The sequence below is a fragment of the Pteronotus mesoamericanus genome, unplaced genomic scaffold (genome assembly GCF_021234165.1).
Source record: "Pteronotus mesoamericanus isolate MK-2021 breed Mesoamerican mustached bat unplaced genomic scaffold, CSHL_Meso_final contig_42, whole genome shotgun sequence".
NCBI classification, from domain to species: Eukaryota; Metazoa; Chordata; class Mammalia; order Chiroptera; family Mormoopidae; genus Pteronotus; species Pteronotus mesoamericanus.
Window position 1 is genome coordinate 5,269,731 of NW_026555157.1, and position 17,759 is coordinate 5,287,489.

At 39.7% G+C, this 17,759-nt stretch overlaps 1 pseudogene; it reads right to left on the minus strand.

Moving 5' to 3' along the window:
• Positions 1-15,730: 15,730 nt before the first annotated feature.
• Positions 15,731-17,426, minus strand: LOC129073629 (intraflagellar transport protein 22 homolog; annotated as a pseudogene).
• Positions 17,427-17,759: the final 333 nt, after the last annotated feature.

The following is a 17,759-nucleotide window of genomic DNA, read 5'->3' on the forward strand; positions in this document are numbered from 1 at the left end:
TTTTAAGACAAGGAAAGTTAAACTCAGAGAAATTGAATATCTTCCCCCAGGTTACATGGCTAGTTAAGAGAGAAATTAATCTTCAAGAAGCCAAACTGCATGTTTTTCTCACCTAACTTGTCAACTAGCTAGGTAAGATTGCAGGTATTTCCCTTCAATAGTTACACCACAAGTCAAAAGCTGTTTTCTGGAAGATTTTTGTGAGTAAACAAGAATCTCATTTCCAGACCAATTCACTCTCCTCTACATGAGAGTCAGAATTCATGAATTTTATCCTTCTCACTAGACTATACATCCCTTAAGGACAAAGATTTTATTTAAACTTAATAACCTCTGTGGCCTTTAAATAGAGCCCAGCCCAAGATAGTGGGTGATTCAATGACTATCAAGAATGTCATGTTCTCAAGCTGACTTCTCTCCCATTAGGCGTGGTAATCATATTTTCATGTTGATTTCCACTATAATTTCAAATACTCATGTTCTCATTTTTAATTACTCTATAATTGGCAGTGGATTCCTAATTATTTAATTTTCTCTGCCCTGTTTTCTAGGACAAATAGTTAATGATGTGTAAAATAAGCAGATGTACTTTTAGAACTGGCAAATCTGTTCAGTAAACTAAAGATCACATTTGGGGGGAAAAAAAAAAACTTTGAGTTGTTTTCTGCATGTAAATTTTTCTTATATCAGTTTTTATAAACCAGGGAGCTCCTGTCATCTAGATAAACTCCAATTCCCAGAAAGGATCACTTATCTTGTGAACACAGAACTCAGTGGAAAATAAAGGAAAATGTAAATCTGAATTTTCACAATATCTAAGAACAAACACTTCAGAAAATTAAATTTTGTTTACCAGACGTTTCCGCTCAAATGGCAGGTTGTGGTGCTAGAAAAGTAACATTACAAAATTAGATCTACTTGATACAGCTGGCTAGGACAAAGCAAGCTAAATATGGAGGGAAAATGCTATGACACATTGACAACAGCAAAGGATATGTCATATGTGCTGGGTAAGTATGAGAGAAATATTATGACTAAAGGTAATAATCAGAAAACTACTTTGCTTCAGTTAAAGCTGTCAGAGTGGATGAAATGGGAAGCAATTTGGAGTTTGATCTTTTTCCCTTCCGAAATAAAAAAACAAACCTGTCGTAGTAAAAAGCCTAATATAGTTAAGTATGTTTTACTCTTATGCAACTTCCAGGAAATTGAAAAGGCATTTGTCACCCCTGTTTCCTGCAGTGTACATTATTGAGCTGTCTCTCTCCCTTTTGCTATGCTGTAGCAAGAAGTATTTAAATATTGGCATTTGCATTTTGATTGTAAGTCTGACAGGCAGCTTCATGCTGATAGCTCAACTGCTTTTTTTTTTCCCTCAACTCCCAATATTATTAAATTTTGTGCCTGTTAGGATGTTTCAAAAGAGAACATCCTATCAATAAATCTTTTAGATTTACTCTATGTGAAACCAGAGGAGGAGGGGGAGAACTGGAGGGAGAGATCATATATGAAAATACTTAGGAAAGTTTCTGACATTAATAACTGCTCTATAAATGATACTACTATTACTATGAATTCCATTACTTTAGGGAAATGCCATCTTATCGCAGCAGGGCAGCAATATGCCTGATGAAGGTGGTCATGTTAGGGCTGGAGAGAAATGAACACCTTGGGGCACTTTACTTGAATCCTTCAGGACAACTTGATTTGTTCTCTGTCTTTGAATTGCACCTCTAATTCGAAGTGAATGGCAAAAATTAAGAGTAATATTTTCCTAGTTATTAAAAGGAGATTGTTTTGTTTTTAAAAACTTAGGAAGTTTGTCAATATATCTGTCTATTGTGAGTAGTAAGGTGATGAATTTTAAAATGTAGGCCCAGTTTCGTGACAATTTTCCACAATGTTGGGAATATAATTTGATTTTTTTTTTTTTGGTGAAAATTTTCTTTCCTCTGATTATATATATTTTAATTTATTAATTTAGTCAAATACATTTGACTATGCCTTCCCCTTACCACTTTCCCTTGCCCCCTCCCCTGCTCCCTCCTTCAATCCTTCCCCTTTGGTTTTGTCCATGAGGCCTTGCTATATGTTCCTTGACTTGCCCCTTCCCTTCCTTTTCCCTGCCCACCCCACTTTGTATTGTTGGTTAGGTTCGGCTTACAGGTGAGATCATATGGTATTTGTCTTTCGCCCCCTGGCTTATTTCGCTTAGCCTAATATTCTCTAGTTCCATCCATGCTGTCGTGAAGTGTAGTAGTTCTTTTTTTCTTTCTGCTGCGTAGTATTCCATTGTGTCAATGTACCATAGTTTTTTGATCCAATCATCTACTGATGGGCATTTAGGTTGCTTCCAACACTTGGCTATTGTAAATTGTGCTGCTAGGAACATTGGGGTCCAGAGGTCCTTTTGGATTGGCATTTGGGGATTCTTAGGGTATAGTCCCAGCAGGGGAATCACTGGATCAAAAGGCAGTTCCATGTTCAGCTTTTTGAGGAAATTCCACACTGCTTTCCACAGTGGCTGCACCAGTCTGCATTCCCACCAGCAGTGTTCCAGTGTTCCCTTTTCTCCACAGCCTCGCCAGAACCTGTTGTTTTTTGACCTGTTTATGATGGCCATTCTGACCAGTGGGAGGTGGTACCTCCTGGTGGTTTTGATCTGCATTTCTCTGATGGCTAGTGATGCCGAGCATCATTTCAAATGTCTCTGGGTTCTCTGTATCTCTCCCTTGGAAAAGCGTCTGCCCAGGTCCTTTGCCCATTTTTTGATTGGACCTTTTGTCTTCTTGGAGTGGAGTCATGTGAGTTCTTTATATATCTTGGAGATGAAACCTCTATCTGATGTATCATTAGCAAATATATTTTCCCAAAGGTTGGCTCCCTTTTCATTTTGCTGATGTTTTCTTTAGCCGTGCAGAAGCTTCTTCTTTTGATGAGGTCCCACTTGTTTATTCTTTCCTTTATGTCCCTTGCTTTAGGAGACATATCGGTGAAAAAATTGCTGCGTGGGATATCTGAGAGTTTCCTGCCAATGTTCTCCTCCAGGACTTTTATGGTGTTGCGACTTATATTTAAGTCTTTTATCCATCTTGAGTTTATTTTTGTGTATGGTGTCAGCTGATGATCCAATTTCAGTTTTTTGCATGTAGCCATCCAGCTCTCCCAACACCATTTGTTGAAGAGGCTATTATTACTCCACTTTATGCTTCTGCCCCCTTTGTCAAATATTGGATGCCCATAGAGACCTGGGCTTATTTCTGGGCTTTCTATTCTGTGCCACTGGTTTATGGGTCTGTTCTTGTACCAGTACCATATTGTTTTGAGTATAGTGGCTTTGTAGTAGAGTTTGATGTCCGGTATTGTGATCCCTCCTGTTTTGTTTTTCTTTCTCAAAATTGCTGCGGCTATTCGGGGTCATTTATGGTTCCATATAAATTTTTGAAATGTCTCTTCTATTTCTGTGAAATACGTCATTGATTTCTTAATAGGGAGTGCGTTGAATCTATAAATTGCTTTGGGTAGTATGGACATTTTGATGATATTAATTCTTCCAATCCATGAGCATGGTATATGCTTCCATTTATTTGTGTCTTCCATAATGTCTTTCTTCCATGTTGTATAGTTTTCTTTTACCTCCTTGGTTAAATTTGTTCCTCGGTACTTTATTTTTCTTGTTGCTATATCAAATGGTATTTTTTTTCTGATTTCTTCTTCTTCTATTTCATTGCTGGTGTACAAAAATGCCTTTGATTTCTGAATATTGACTTTGTATCCTGCCGTTTTGCCAAATTCACTTACTAGGTTGAGTAGTTTTTTGGTGGAGTCTACAGGATTTTCTATGTACGCTATCATGTCATCTGCAAACTATGATAGTTTTACTTCCTCCTTTCCTATTTGGATGCCTTTTAACTCTTTTTTCTTGTCTGACCTCTGTGGCTCGGACTTCCAATATGATGTTGAAAAGAAGGGGTAAAAGCAGACATCCTTGTCATGTTCCCGATCTTAGTGGGAAAGCTTTTAGTTTTTGCGCGTTGAGTATGATGTTGGCTGTAGGTTTTTCATATATGGCCTTTATTACATTGACGGATGTCCCATTTATTCCCAATTTGATGAGTGTTATGATCATAAATGGATGCTGTACCTTATCGAATGCTTTTTCTGCATCTATTAAGATGATCATGTGGTTTTTGTCTTTCCTTTTGTTTATGTGATGTATTACATTTATTGATTTCAGTATATTAAGCCATGCCTGCATCCCTGGGATGAATCCCACTTGATCGTGATGGATAATCTTTTGAATGTATTGCTGAATGCGGTTTGCCCATATTTTGTTGAGGATTTTAGCATCTATGTTCATCAGCGAAACTGGCCTGTAGTTTTCTTTCTTTGTAGGGTCTTTATCTGGTTTTGGGATCAGGGTGATGCTGGCCTCATAGAAAGAGTCTGGGAGTCTTCCCTCCTCTTGGATTTTTTGGAATAGTCTGAGAAGGACAGGGGTTAGCTCTTCCTTAAAAGTTTTCTAAAATTCTCCTGTGAAACTGTCCCGCCCAGGGCTTTTGCGTGCCGGGAGTTTCTTGATGACTGCTTCAATTTCCCCAGCTGTTATCGGTCTGTTCAAGCTTTCTGTTTCTTCCTCCTTCAGTGTTGGGAGATTATACTTTTCTAGACATTTGTCCATTTCATCAAGGTTTTCAAACTTCTTGGCATATAATTGTTCATAGTAGTTTCTGACAATCCTTTGTATTTCTGTGGTATCCGTTGTTATTTCTCCTCTTTCATTTCTGATATTATTAATTTGGGTCCTCTCCCTTCTTTTCTTGAAGAATCTGCTTAAAGGCTTGTCGATTTTATTTATCTTTTCAAAGAAGCAGCTCCTGGATTGGTTGATCCTTTGAATTGTTCTTTTCGTCTCTACGTCATTCAGTTCTGCTCTGATCTTGATTATTTCCTTCCTTCTACTTGCTCTGGGATTATTTTGTTGTTGTTTCTCCAGTTCTTGAAGTTGTGGTGTTTGGTCTTTTATTTGAAATGTTTCTATCTTTTTTAGGTAGGCCTGTATTGCTATGAACGTCCCTCTCAGGACTGCCTTTGCCGTGTGCCCCGTAGGTTTTGGACTGTTGTGTGTTCATTTTCATTTGTTTCCAGAAATTTTTTGATTTCTTCTCTTATCTCATTATTGGCCCATTCATTAATAGTCTACTGTTCAGTCTCCTTGAGTTTGCAAGTTTTCGAAGTTTCTCTTTGAGGTTGATTTCCAATTTCAAGCCCCTGTGGTCTGAGAAAATGTTTGGTATTATTTCAATTTTCCTGAATTTGCTGAGGCTTGCTTTGTGTCCTATCATGTGGTCTATCTTTGGAAAAGTTCCATGAGCATTTGAAAAGAATGTGTATTTTGCTTCTTTGGGATGTACGGTTCTATATGTCAGTTAAGTCCATTTGACTCAGTGCATCATTCAACTCCACGATATACTTGTTGATGCTTTGTTTGGAAGATCTGTCCATTTTTGACAGTGGGGTGTTAAAATCCCCTACTCTCCGTGTGTTGCTGTCTATATCTTTTTTGAAGTCATCCAAGATTTCCCTTATATATTTCGGTACTACTATGTTGAGTGCATATAAGTTTACAATGTTTATGTCTTCTTGATGGATTCTTCCTTTAAGTATTATAAAGTGTCCCTCTGGGTCTCTTTTTATGGCCTTTGTTTTGAAATCTATTTTGTCTAATATAAGTATTGCTACCCCTGCTTTCTTCTGTTGCCTATTGCTTGGAATATTTTTTTCCATCCCTTTACTTTCAAACTGTGTGTGTCTTTTGTTCTGAGGTGGGTCTCTTGTAAGCAACATTTGTATGGGTCATGTTTTCTTATCCATTCAGCTATCCTGTGTCTTTTGATTGGGGCATTTAGTCCATTTACATTGAGAGTTATTACTGATAGAAACCTATTCATTTCTTCTCTTCGTACTTCTGTTTTTCTCTTTCTCACTCTTTTCCTTCATCCTCTAAACCAGTCCCTTTAGCATATCTTGTCTTGCTGGTTTGGTAGAGATGTATTCTTTTAGCCTTCTTTGGTCTGGGAATCTCCTTATTTCCCCTTCTATTTTAATTGAGAGCCTTTCTGGGTAGAGCAGCCTTGGTCGTAGGCCCTTGCCTTTCATGACTTGGAATATTTGTTGCCATTGCCTTCTGGCAATGTCCTCTTCCTTCTGTGTCCTTTTCCAGGTTGATATAGTTTGCCGTAAGTTCCTGATAGTTTCTCTGCAGTTTCTCATAGTTTTCTTTGAGCTGGCTGAGCTCATTGGGCTTCCCTAGAGCCATTGTATTGAATTCAATATCTGATAGTTCCCTTGCCTCTATTTCATTTAGCTCTCTCTGTGGGGATTCCTCTTTTCCCTTCATTTGGGGGAACCTCTTTTACTTCCCATTTTTGTGAGAGTTTTTTTTTTTTGTTTTTGTTTTTTTTTACTGCTTCTGCTTCAATTGATCCATCTAGATTCCCTGACTTTGTGGATTAAACTTCTGTGGTAGTAGGTGGGCCTTTTTATTTATTTGTTTTTTCTTTACTTTTCTGTCTGAGTCTGCCTCTGATGGTGTCAATTGTTGACCCTATCTGACCTTGGGCCATTTGTTTGAGCCTTCCAGGAATCTACTGTCTGTGTCTGTCTCCTGTGAATGTCAGTCTCGTCACTCTGTCCTCATCTGTCAGGCTTAAGCACCACGGGGCAGAGCAATGCCTCCTGATGGTGGGACTATCGTCCCCTTATAGGCTTCTGTCAGTCAGGGGAGTAGTCCACCTGAGCAAGATGTAGATCATGGACTGGGGAAGAGCCAGCACCTGGACTCCCCAATGCCTCTGTGTCCAGTCTCTCCCCAAGGGTCTCTGGGCAGCTCTGTGACCCCTTCGGCCAAGGATCTACTATTTCTGTGGACTGTTCTGCACTCACTGACCCGTGCCCACCCTCGCTGGCCCATGTTCGAGCCTTCCCCTGCCACACGGGCACCGGTCCATGCGTGCCCTCGCCGGTCCGTGCGCGCCCTCGCAGGCCCGTGCAGGGGCCGGTCTGTGAGCACCCTCACCAGCCCACGCGTGCCCTCACTGGCATGTGTGCACTCTCCCCGGCAGCTCGCTAGTGCGCCCCTGCACTGGGCAGTTTTGGGCCGTCTATTGTGTGCTTTCCCGCTTTTGGCTCTTTGGGGACGTGGCCCGCCCTCACACAATGGAGACTACGGAAATGGGAAGGGAGTCAGGACTCCCCAGTTCCTCCTCCTGTTCTTTCCCCAACGCCTCCATCTCCAGTTTCTCCTCAAGGGTCTCTATGCAGCTGTGTGTCCCCATTGGCCAAGGATCCTCTATTTCTTCCAGCCAGTCTCCACTCAGCCCCCAGCTCACACAAGCACAAGCTGCATGCGGAGCGCACAAAAGGCAGGTTTATTAATTCACTTATGCCTGAGTGAGATGGTAACTGCAGAGTGGGAGGTGAGTTATGACCGGGGCTCTGCTGGCCACCACCTCTGTTCTCTTCACCAAGTTTTCCTCGTCAATCTTTCCTCAGACACCAGCCCACTCTTCTGCCGCCTCTTCCCAGAGATCAAGGAAGGTGGCTGCCACTGCAAATTTTTGCATTGGCCCTTTAAATGTCTCTTTGCATCTCCAGCCACCTGTCTGTGGCAGAGAGCTCCCCTAAGCTTTTCAGGGTTGCGTTTTGTCTGTGTGTTTTTCCTGGTTTCAGCTGCTGTAGTCTAGGGGTCCTTGTTTATGATTCAGACCCTCCTTCTTCTCAGGGGTACCCAAATGGCCGTTTCAATGTCCTTCTGGTGCTGGTGCCCGTGGGCGCCCAGCCCACCCTCTCGAGCCTCTACCACTCTTCTCACCCGTCGGGATGTGTGAGAGTTGAATCCACTGTCTGTCTGTGGCTCCAAGGCTCCTCTCCCTCTATCGTTCCATTGTTTTCCAGGTGATTTCTCCACTATTTAGTCACAATTCCAAATTTAGTTTGGTCTTGGGAGTAGGTCAGTTTGACTCCCATTCACTATTCTGCCATCTTACAAACTTGGTATTTTTAGGTTTAAGTCATTTCATTTATTTATTTAAAGATATTTTAATTATTAATTTTAGAGAGAGGAGAAAGGAGGGAAAAAGAGAGAGAAACACTGATTGGTTGCCTCTCATATGTGCACCAACTGGAGACCAAACTGTAAACCCAGGCATATGCCCTGACTCAGAACTGAACCAATGACCTCTCGCTTTGTGGTATTTTATTTTTTTACTTTAATTTGTTGATTTTAGAGAGCAAAAGGAAGGGGAGAGAATGAGGAATAGAGGGGGGAGAGAGAGATAGAAAAGAGAGAGAGAGAAACATCAGTTTGTTTTTCCACTTATTCATGCATTTATCGGTTGCCTCTTGTATGAGCCTTGACTCTGGATTGAACCTGCAAACTTGGTGCATCAGGAGGATGCTCTAACCAGCTGAGCTACTTACCAGAACTGATTCTTTCAAATCAGTTCTGTGTCTTCCAAAACAGTCTTAAAATCTGACAGAGTTCTTTCCATATATCTCTGTACAATATTAAATACTCTGTAACTTTGAATAAGTGAAATTAAGCTAGGCATTGAACCTTATAGTTCTCATATGGTATTAAGAATTTCGGTTTATTGCATCTGACTATGAGCTCATTCTATTACTGTTACATGTACAATTGGCAATAAATTTAAGTTTCAAGTTTTTTCACTAGCTAAGGGATCTTGAACAAATCACTTTACTTCTCTTGGCTGCATTTTCTCACATGAAAAATGGAGTAATGGGTAGGGGAGAATAGAGTAACTTTGCATCTAGAGAGTAAGTTAAACCTTTTAGAGCTCAAACCTGTGACTAAATATATAGAAAGTAAAATCTCTCTTTGCATCAATTCTTATTTCATTTGAGTACCTATTAGTCAACCTAACATTTCCCATTTGTAAAATGGGGGCAATATCTATTTGTACTGTAGGCATTAGTATTTCTGTAATGTACATCAAAGTCTTAATTCAGCATCTAGCATATAGCATGTGCTTAAAAATTATGGCAATGATTATTATTCACATTTTACTATCATTACCAATGTGGAAAACCTTTGCATCTTAAGAGGATTATAAAAACATTTGCATTTGGCAAATTATGTAGGAATAAGGAAGGAGCTGTCTTGGGTTAAAAAAATTTCCATTATATATAAAATATTCAGACACATTTCTCCAAGTTTGAGTATTCACAAAACCCGCACAAACACAGAGATATCCAAAAGGACTATAAAAATACTAGATCTGTCCAGAAAAATTCCAACCATTGTTAATATAATGAGAATGGTTTGCATAACATTGATGTAACATGTGTTGCCAAACAGAGTGGACTGCAGTGTGCATGTGTGAACAATGACTTCATTGTATTAGTCAGAAGGGGCAGTAAATGCTGCTGAGTGAGCAAGTGTACTGTGTGGCCATCACATTCAAAATAACTGAGCCAGTAGAGCAACAAATCTACATCAAATTTTGCATTAAGCTTGAACATTCTTCTGCGGAAACTATTCTGATGATTCAGAAGGCTGCAGCTATGGGCAAGTGGTGATTGGCAGCTTCATCACGAAAGCACACCTGCTAATGCATCATATCTTGTGCAGAGTTTTTTGGCAAAACATTCAATCACTCAGGTGACTCAGCCCCTGTAGAGCCCAGATTTGGTGCCCTGCAACTTCTGGCTTTCCCCAAAACTAAAATCACCTTTGAAAGGGAAGAGATTTCAGACTGTTGATGAGAATTAAACCTTTAAATATATAATATAACAGGACAGCCGATGGAAATTGGGAGAGCTGTGTGAAGTCCGAAGGTGTCTGCTTTGAAGGGACTGAGATGTCATTGTCCTATGTACAGTGTTTCTTGTATCTTGTATCTTCTTCAATGAATGTCTCTATTTTTCATATATGTGGCTTGATACTTTCTGGACAGACCTTGTACACCAAAATTGAACTTTAGAAAAACTATACCTGTTACATATATATTTATTTATATATTTAGTATCTATACTACATGTATTTGAGAAAAAGGAAGGGAGATGAAGGATATCATATAATCATTAAAATGTCTTCTGAAATATGTTCCAAGTTAATTTATGTCTAGGATTAAATTTTGACATTTTAATTTTTTTGAATATAAATCACTGCTTGCAAGCTAGTATATAGACTCAAATTAAGGTAGTCTAGTCCTTTAGGCCAAGATTTCAAATCTTTAGCAAAATGACATCAAAATACAAGATGCTCACAATGGGGTTATAAATTGTAAATAACACCATTTATCTACATTTTCCCTTAAGAAACACCCAAAGTTTAGTTCTTAAAAGTATGATATACAGAAAACCTTAATCTATTGTATAAAGGAGAGAATGCTCCAAATTATATGCTGGTCCACATATTTGTGAGACAAATCAGAGCTGGCCAATGATTGGTGAACAGAGAAAGTGTTTATATTTTGAAAGCTTTCTTTGAGTTTTAAAAACATTCCTGGTTGCCATTAATAAGAAAGCAAGTAAAAAATATTTTAGCTCTTGGCAGTATTGCTCATTCATTAGAGCATCATCCAGTAAACCTAAAGGTTGCAGGTTTGATTTCCGGTCAGGGCGCATGCCCAGGTTGTGAGTTCAGTCCTGGACAGGGCATGTAGGGGAGGCAATGTTTCTCACATCTATGTTTCTTTCTCCCTCTCTCTCCCTCCCTTCTCTTGTCTCTAAAATCAATGAGCATGACCTCGGGTGAGGATTTAAAAAATTATAGATGCACCACTCTGATGCTTGATTTTGCCAAGGTCTTCCACTAGTACACAAATTTAAGAGATGAGTATAGAGAATTGTAACTGAACAAAAACAGAGGTTTGGCTGCCTGTCTCCACAAATGCCAAATTTGTGAGGCAGATCATGGTACACAAGGAAAAAGGTTTTATTCAGGTGCTGCATAAACTGGGAGAATGGCAGACTCTTGTCCCAAAGATCATCTCCTCTTTCTGCAATGGAAAAAGTCCAACTGTCCTCAGCAAGGCCAAGACAAAAGCCAGTATCCAGAGTTCCTGTTCCGTTTTAAAGTACAGCCCTTTCTAGTCTGCAGGTGCCTGATAAACAGTCTTACTCTCCACCGAGGCAGCTTAACTTGTTTCCAGCTACTGTCCATTTCAAGTTCCATTCTGGAGCCTGTGAGTGGATCCCACATGGCCATGGGCCATAGGGCTGCTGGGACCACAGAGTCACATATTCCCGGGTGGATGAGAGGGCCTGTGAGAACACACAGGCCAATGCATTACCAGGTGGATAAGACTGAGTGAGAAGTCCCCTTCGGCAGGCTATGGGATACCTGGCCGCCAGCTTGTTACATTACCTTTACCACCTTTTTTTTTTGTAATTTATACGATTATATAAAGTTTACAATTGAAGGTCTTACTGAGTCTGTCCCAAGGACAAAATTTAATAAAATTAGTTCTTTTTTATTTTGCTTTTCATAAGAAATAGAAAATTTATTGTTATATAGGCTGCCTGCAAACCTTATCTAGATCAGTCTAATCCATTCTTGCCCCCTAGGAATTATAATCCGAGAATTTAAAAATATGTTAATAAATAAAGTTTTTAAAGTAATTCATTATTTTTCTTTCATAAATTTATCACATATATTTACAGAAATATACAAAAAAGCATGATATACTTTTTACATATTGCTTACATACAGTTTACTGATTTTACTTCCATGTTTATAAATTTGTTTTTCTTTGTTCTATGATTTTTTTTTAAAAAAATCATGTTTATTCTATTACAGTTGTCTCAATTTTTCCCCCTTTACCCCTCTCCACCCATCCCTCCCTGTCCGCCACTCCCACAGTCAATTCCCACTCTGTCGTCCATGTCCATGGTTCATTCATACATGTTCTTTGTCTAGTCCCTTCTCATTTCCACCATTATCCTCCATCCTCATCCTGTCTGGTCACTTTCAGTGTGCTCCATGTTTCCATGCCTGTGGTTTATTTTATTCGTTATTTTATTTTGTTGAATATATTCCACTTATAGGTGAGATCATATGGAATTTGTCTTTCATAGACTGGCTTATTTCACTTAGCATAATATTCTCCAGTTCCATTCATGTAATTGCAAAAGGTAGGAGTTCCATCACTCTTTCTTTCTTTCATTTGAAATGCAGCTTGATATTTATTTATTTATTTTTTAATGTTAATATCCATTATAAAATATTAAAAAATTTAAATACATTATAAATTCTCAGCAATTAAAACAACATGACACCAGCAAAGAAATAATCAAGTAGATCAAAGAAATAAAATGAGCATTCTAGACACAAATGTATATATCTGCCTAACGAGTAATATATGATCAAATTGATATTTCAAATCAATGAGTAAAATAAGGCTTATTCAACAAATAAAGTGCATGGATCACTATTACTTGAAAAAGAACTAAACAAATATAGAGCCCTATTTCACACATTATACAAGAAATATTCAGGTGAGTTAAAAATCAATATGTAGGATATAAGGAGTTTTAGGAGAAAATACAAAATAATATTTTTCTTACCCTGAAGGAATATATTCAATCCAGAAGCTATAAAGTAAAATATTGACATTATGACTATATTAAATTAAGACTATACAGTAATATTCATGTAAAAAGAGTTAAAGAACAAGTAATAGAATAGGAAAGTATTTGCAATGCATCTTAAAAAGGGTTAATAGTCTTTTGGGGTTTTTTGGGGGGAAAAATTCTACAAACATTTAATCAAAAAATGGATAAGAATACCAAAAAGTCATTTAAAGCTTTTTAAAAATAATAAAAATAGGCAAGAAATATACAAAAACAGGTTTAGTTTCAAAAAATAATAAACAATTAAAATAACACATCATTGTCACAATCAGATGAATAAGTATTAGAAATATTGGTAATATCAAGTATTGGCAACTGTGAAAGGAACTGAGTATTCATAGACCCTTTTTGTTATCTCCTTAAAGAAGTCCCTTTAGCATATCTTGCAGTGCTGGCTTGATGGATTCTTTTAGCCTTCTTTTGTCTGGGAAACTCCTTATTTCACCTTCCATTTTAATTGAGAGCCTTGCTAGGTAGAGCAGTCTTGGTTGCGGGCCTTTGATTTTCAATACTTGGAATATTTCTTACCATTCTCTTCTGGCTTATAGTGTTTCTGTTGAGAAGTCATCTGTTAGCCATACCAGGGCTTTCTTATATGTTACTACCTCTTTCTCCCTTGCTACCTTTAGGATTTTCTCTTTGTCTTTGATATTTGCCATTTTAATGATGTTGTGTCTTGGAGGGGGCCTCATTGTGTTCCTCTTGAATGGGACCCTCTGTGCTTCCTGAACTTGTGTGACTTTTTCTCTCCTCCAATCAGGGAAGTTTTCCATTATTACTTTCAAACAGGTTCTCTATCCCTTCCTCCTCTTCTTCTCCTTCTGGTATCCCTATTATATGGATACTATTACATTTCAGGTTGTCTTGCATTTCCCTCAACTCTCCTTCATTCTCTTTGAGTCTTTTTTCATTTTCTCGCTCTTTCTGGGAGCTTTTTTCCGCCTTGTCCTCCAGTTCACTGATTCATTCCCTTGCTTCATCTAGCCAGCTTTTGATTCCTTCTATTGTATTCTTCAATTCAGAAATTGTATCCTTCTTTCCCTCTTGCCTCTTGTTGATAGTTTCTGTGTCCTTTTTCATGCTGATATATTTTTCAGTAAGTTCCTCAGAGTTTCCCTGTAGTTTTTGGTAATTCTCTCTGAGCTCACTGAGCTCATTGAGCTTCCTTAGGACCATTATTTTGAACTCAATATTGATAGTTTACTTTCCTGTATTTCATTTAGTTCCCTTTCTGGGGGTTCCTCCTTTCCCCTCGATTGGTGTTTCTTTGTCTTCCCATTATTTGCAAAACTCTTCTTTTTTGCTTCTGCTTCTTAAATGGATCTGTCTTGTTTTCCTGACTTTGTGGTGTGAACTTCTATGGTAGGAGACTGCTGTTTTTTCTTTCTGGATCTGCCTCTGATGATGTCAGATATCATCCCTGTCTGACCTTAGGCAGTCTGTTCGAGACTTCCAGGAATTCACTGTCTGTGCCTCTCTCCTTCAGTTGTTAATCTAGTCACTCTGCACTCAGCATCCCAGCTTAGGCACCACAGGGTGGGGCACAGTCCTTCCTGGGGGCATGGCTATTGTTTCCTCTCATACTGCTGCTGCTCATGGGCATGGTCTGTTTGAACCAGATGGCTGCTGCTGTATCAGGTAGGAGGCAGCACTGGGTTCCTACCGGCTATTCTCTCTGTTCTTTCCCCAAAGCCTCCATCTCCAGTCTCTCCTCAAGTGTCTCTAAACCACTCTACACCCCCTTTAGCCAGGGATCTACTATCTATGGCTGCAACTCTGTACTCAGCAGTTAGCTTTACCACCGCCGGGCCAGGGCTGAGTCCCTTATGGTGGCAGTGCTATTGTATCCTCTGATGCATTTGCTGCTCATATGAGTGGTCTGCCTGAGCAAGATGGCTCCTGCCACATGGGGGATGACTCAGCACCAGGATCCCACTGGCTAATCCCTCAGGTCTCTCCCCAAAGTCTCCTTCCCCAGTCTGTCCTCAGGCATCTCTAGCCCACTCTGCCTCCACCTTTTCCAGAGCTCAGGGTAAGTGGCTGCAAATAAAAATTTATGCATTGGCCCTTTAAAAGGCTCTTTGTGTCTCCAGCCATCCATCCCTGGGAGAGAGCAACCCTGCTGCTTTTTGCAGCTGGCTGTTATCTGTATACTTTTTGGGCTTTGGTGCTGTAGACTGGATATCCCCGCTTGTGGGTTAGACCCTGCTCTTCTCAGAGCAGTCCAACTGGCCATTTCAATATCCTTCTGGTGCTCCCAACCATGGGCTTTCCACCCACCTTCTCAAGTCTCTCCTTACTAGTTAGGTTGTGCTAAAGTTGATTCTTCTGTCTGTCTGAGGTTATAAGGCTTCTGTCTTGCTATTGTTCAGTTATTTGTTCCAGGTGATTTCTCCACATTAGTTGTTAATCCAGATTGGTCCTGGGAGGAGGTCCATGTGACTTCCACTCACTCCTTTGCCATCTTGATTTCTTGGTAAAATTTGCTTTCATATTCACAAAGTTGCAGGTAGTCATGGATAGCATGAATGGTTCTTCCAAAGTTCTGTCACTAGATCATGAACATTGCATCTGGGAAGAAAAAAAATGAGGTTTTGAATTTACAATGAAATATATAAGCATGTGTTTAAGATAAGCTATTATTTTGTTAATAGTGCTAACTTATAGTAGATTTATGCATACTAGCCTGAGTAGGGCTAGTTTATTTTTATAACTCTGGATTGTAATCTTAAATTAATTAAATATTTATTAGAGACTAAACTAACTTGAAAACTTTTAGAAATTAAGAATGTGGATACAGTGGATTCTCATTATACATGGTCAGTATGTTCTATAAAGTCACCTTGAGCACTGGATTAATGAATACCACGGCATGTCTTCCAGGGAAATACAAGGTTAGGTTAAGATAGAGAATAGATGGAATGATTCAACTTCTTTGATGACTGGTACCTTCCAGCAGATAAGGAAAATTTCTTCTACAGGGATAAGAAAATGTCAATAGCCAGGTAAAATTTCAAATCTGCACCAGGAAAAATTTGACCTCACTGAGGATGTGGAAAAGTCCAGATGAAGGCTAGTTAGTAATAATCGACATCTTCTGGACTTTGCTCCAAGACACTGAAATGATTATGCTTTTTAAATACTTTATGAATTTCATCCAGATCTCATCAGGATCATCCCAAGATTTGAATGTACTAGCTTCAGCTTGCTCTAGAGTGTCCACTAAGACATGTTTCCTTTATCACAGAACCAAGTTTGTGGTAATGCAATTAACAAACACTGACTATATTGTAAAAACTGCAGCTGAACAAATCAGGAATACCACATCTTGATTTCCTTCATGTGGCTTGGGATGTCATCATTGAAGATGATCACCATTCTGTGAGAGTCCTTCATCAGGGCTGGGCAGCAAGTCTGAAACTTTGGATTACCACCACAATCCCATAGCTCAAATTTGCACCCCATGTCTTTGTTGCAGCTGGTAACTTGTGGGTTCTCAAATTCCAGGATCCTCTTCCTTGGGTTGGGTTGTATTCAGTGATGTCAGAAGACTCTGTGAGGAAGTTGGTCAAAACAGTTTTTCCACAATTGCAAGGGACCCACAAACAGGATCTTGACCTTCAGAATTCCCTTCTGCTACTAGAAGGCCTACTAGAGCCCACTCCAGCCTTGGATGATTATATTTGTACATTTGGTGTCTTTTTTGGTGTAGTTCATTGCATAAAGAATTGAAAAAATGTATGTGAACCAAGTCAATTCTGTATGTGTCCTGTAGGTGGTTTATTGCTCCTTAATTATCAAGGCCAATCATTAAACATACTGAGTTATGTCTATAAAATATCCAGCCATGTAATATGAGGAATAGAGACATTTATTGAAGAAGATAGAAGATACAAGAAACATTGGGGACTTCCGGTCATGAAGGCAGCATAGGCAGAGATGGCTCACCTCTTCTCACAACCACTTCAAAATTACAAGTGAAATATACAACAATAATCATCAGAGCTGCCAGAAATTGAATTGAATGAAATTCTTACAGCTATGGAATGAAGGAAACCATATCCATTCAGACTGGTAGGAGGGGCATAGGTGTGGAACAGGCTGGTCTCACACCCAGGTGTAGTGGATAAAATTCAAAGGGATATCTTGGGAAAGAGGATTCCCAGCTCCACACCAGCCTCCCCAGCCCAGGGTTTCAGTGTCAGGAATATAAGTATCTACAACTTCTGGCTGCAAAAACCATTGGGGAATGAGACAATGGAAGAAAATTCTGAAACCCAGAACTGTTCCTCTTAAAGGACACACACACAGATTCATGTACTCAGACTCACTCCCTCTGAGCACCAAAACTGGGGTAGCAGCTTGAAAGGCACAAGTGACATACAGGGAGAAACAGAAGTGTCTGGCATCAAGGTAATCAGAGGCTATTGTCCATTTTCTAAACCCTCCCCCCACAGAGCCACAGAGCCACAGAGCCACAGAGCCAGCAAGCTGGTGCCATACCAGAGACTCCATCAACCTGGATAACAATCTGTTTCATTGACCTTGGAGATTCTCAGAGACTCCTCCCCACACAAATTATGGACCAACCCAAGCTATATTTTCCATGTGAATGGCTGATCTTGGCTCATGCTTCACAAATTCCTAAACCCTCTCAAACAAGAAACAGCTGGCCTCAGTGAGGCCCAGGCCTGGCACTAGCAGCAGCCAGCCTAAATAAACAATGGCTTCACCTGGGAATCTCCAAGTCCAGCACAAGTAGCAGGCATCTCATACTGCTTTATAACTCAGGGAGGCTTTGCCCCAGGCAAAACACAGGTCAGGGTGACCTTGGCCTGAACCACCTGGGAAACCCCAGGGCAAGTGGACCTAGTAGACAGCTACAGACCATTCTGGAGCACCAAAACCCTGGCCCTGCACAGCTGATCCTCCACAGAGAGTGGTGGTTGGTGGTAAGCGGTCACAGCCAAGTCTTACTGCTGATTGACCTAGGTAAATCCCTCCCATTGATCTTCCAACAGCAACCAAGTCTCAGCTACACAACGAGGGTATACTCAGCTCTCATGAAAGGTGTACCTTGAGTACCAGATTGGGTACTAGGG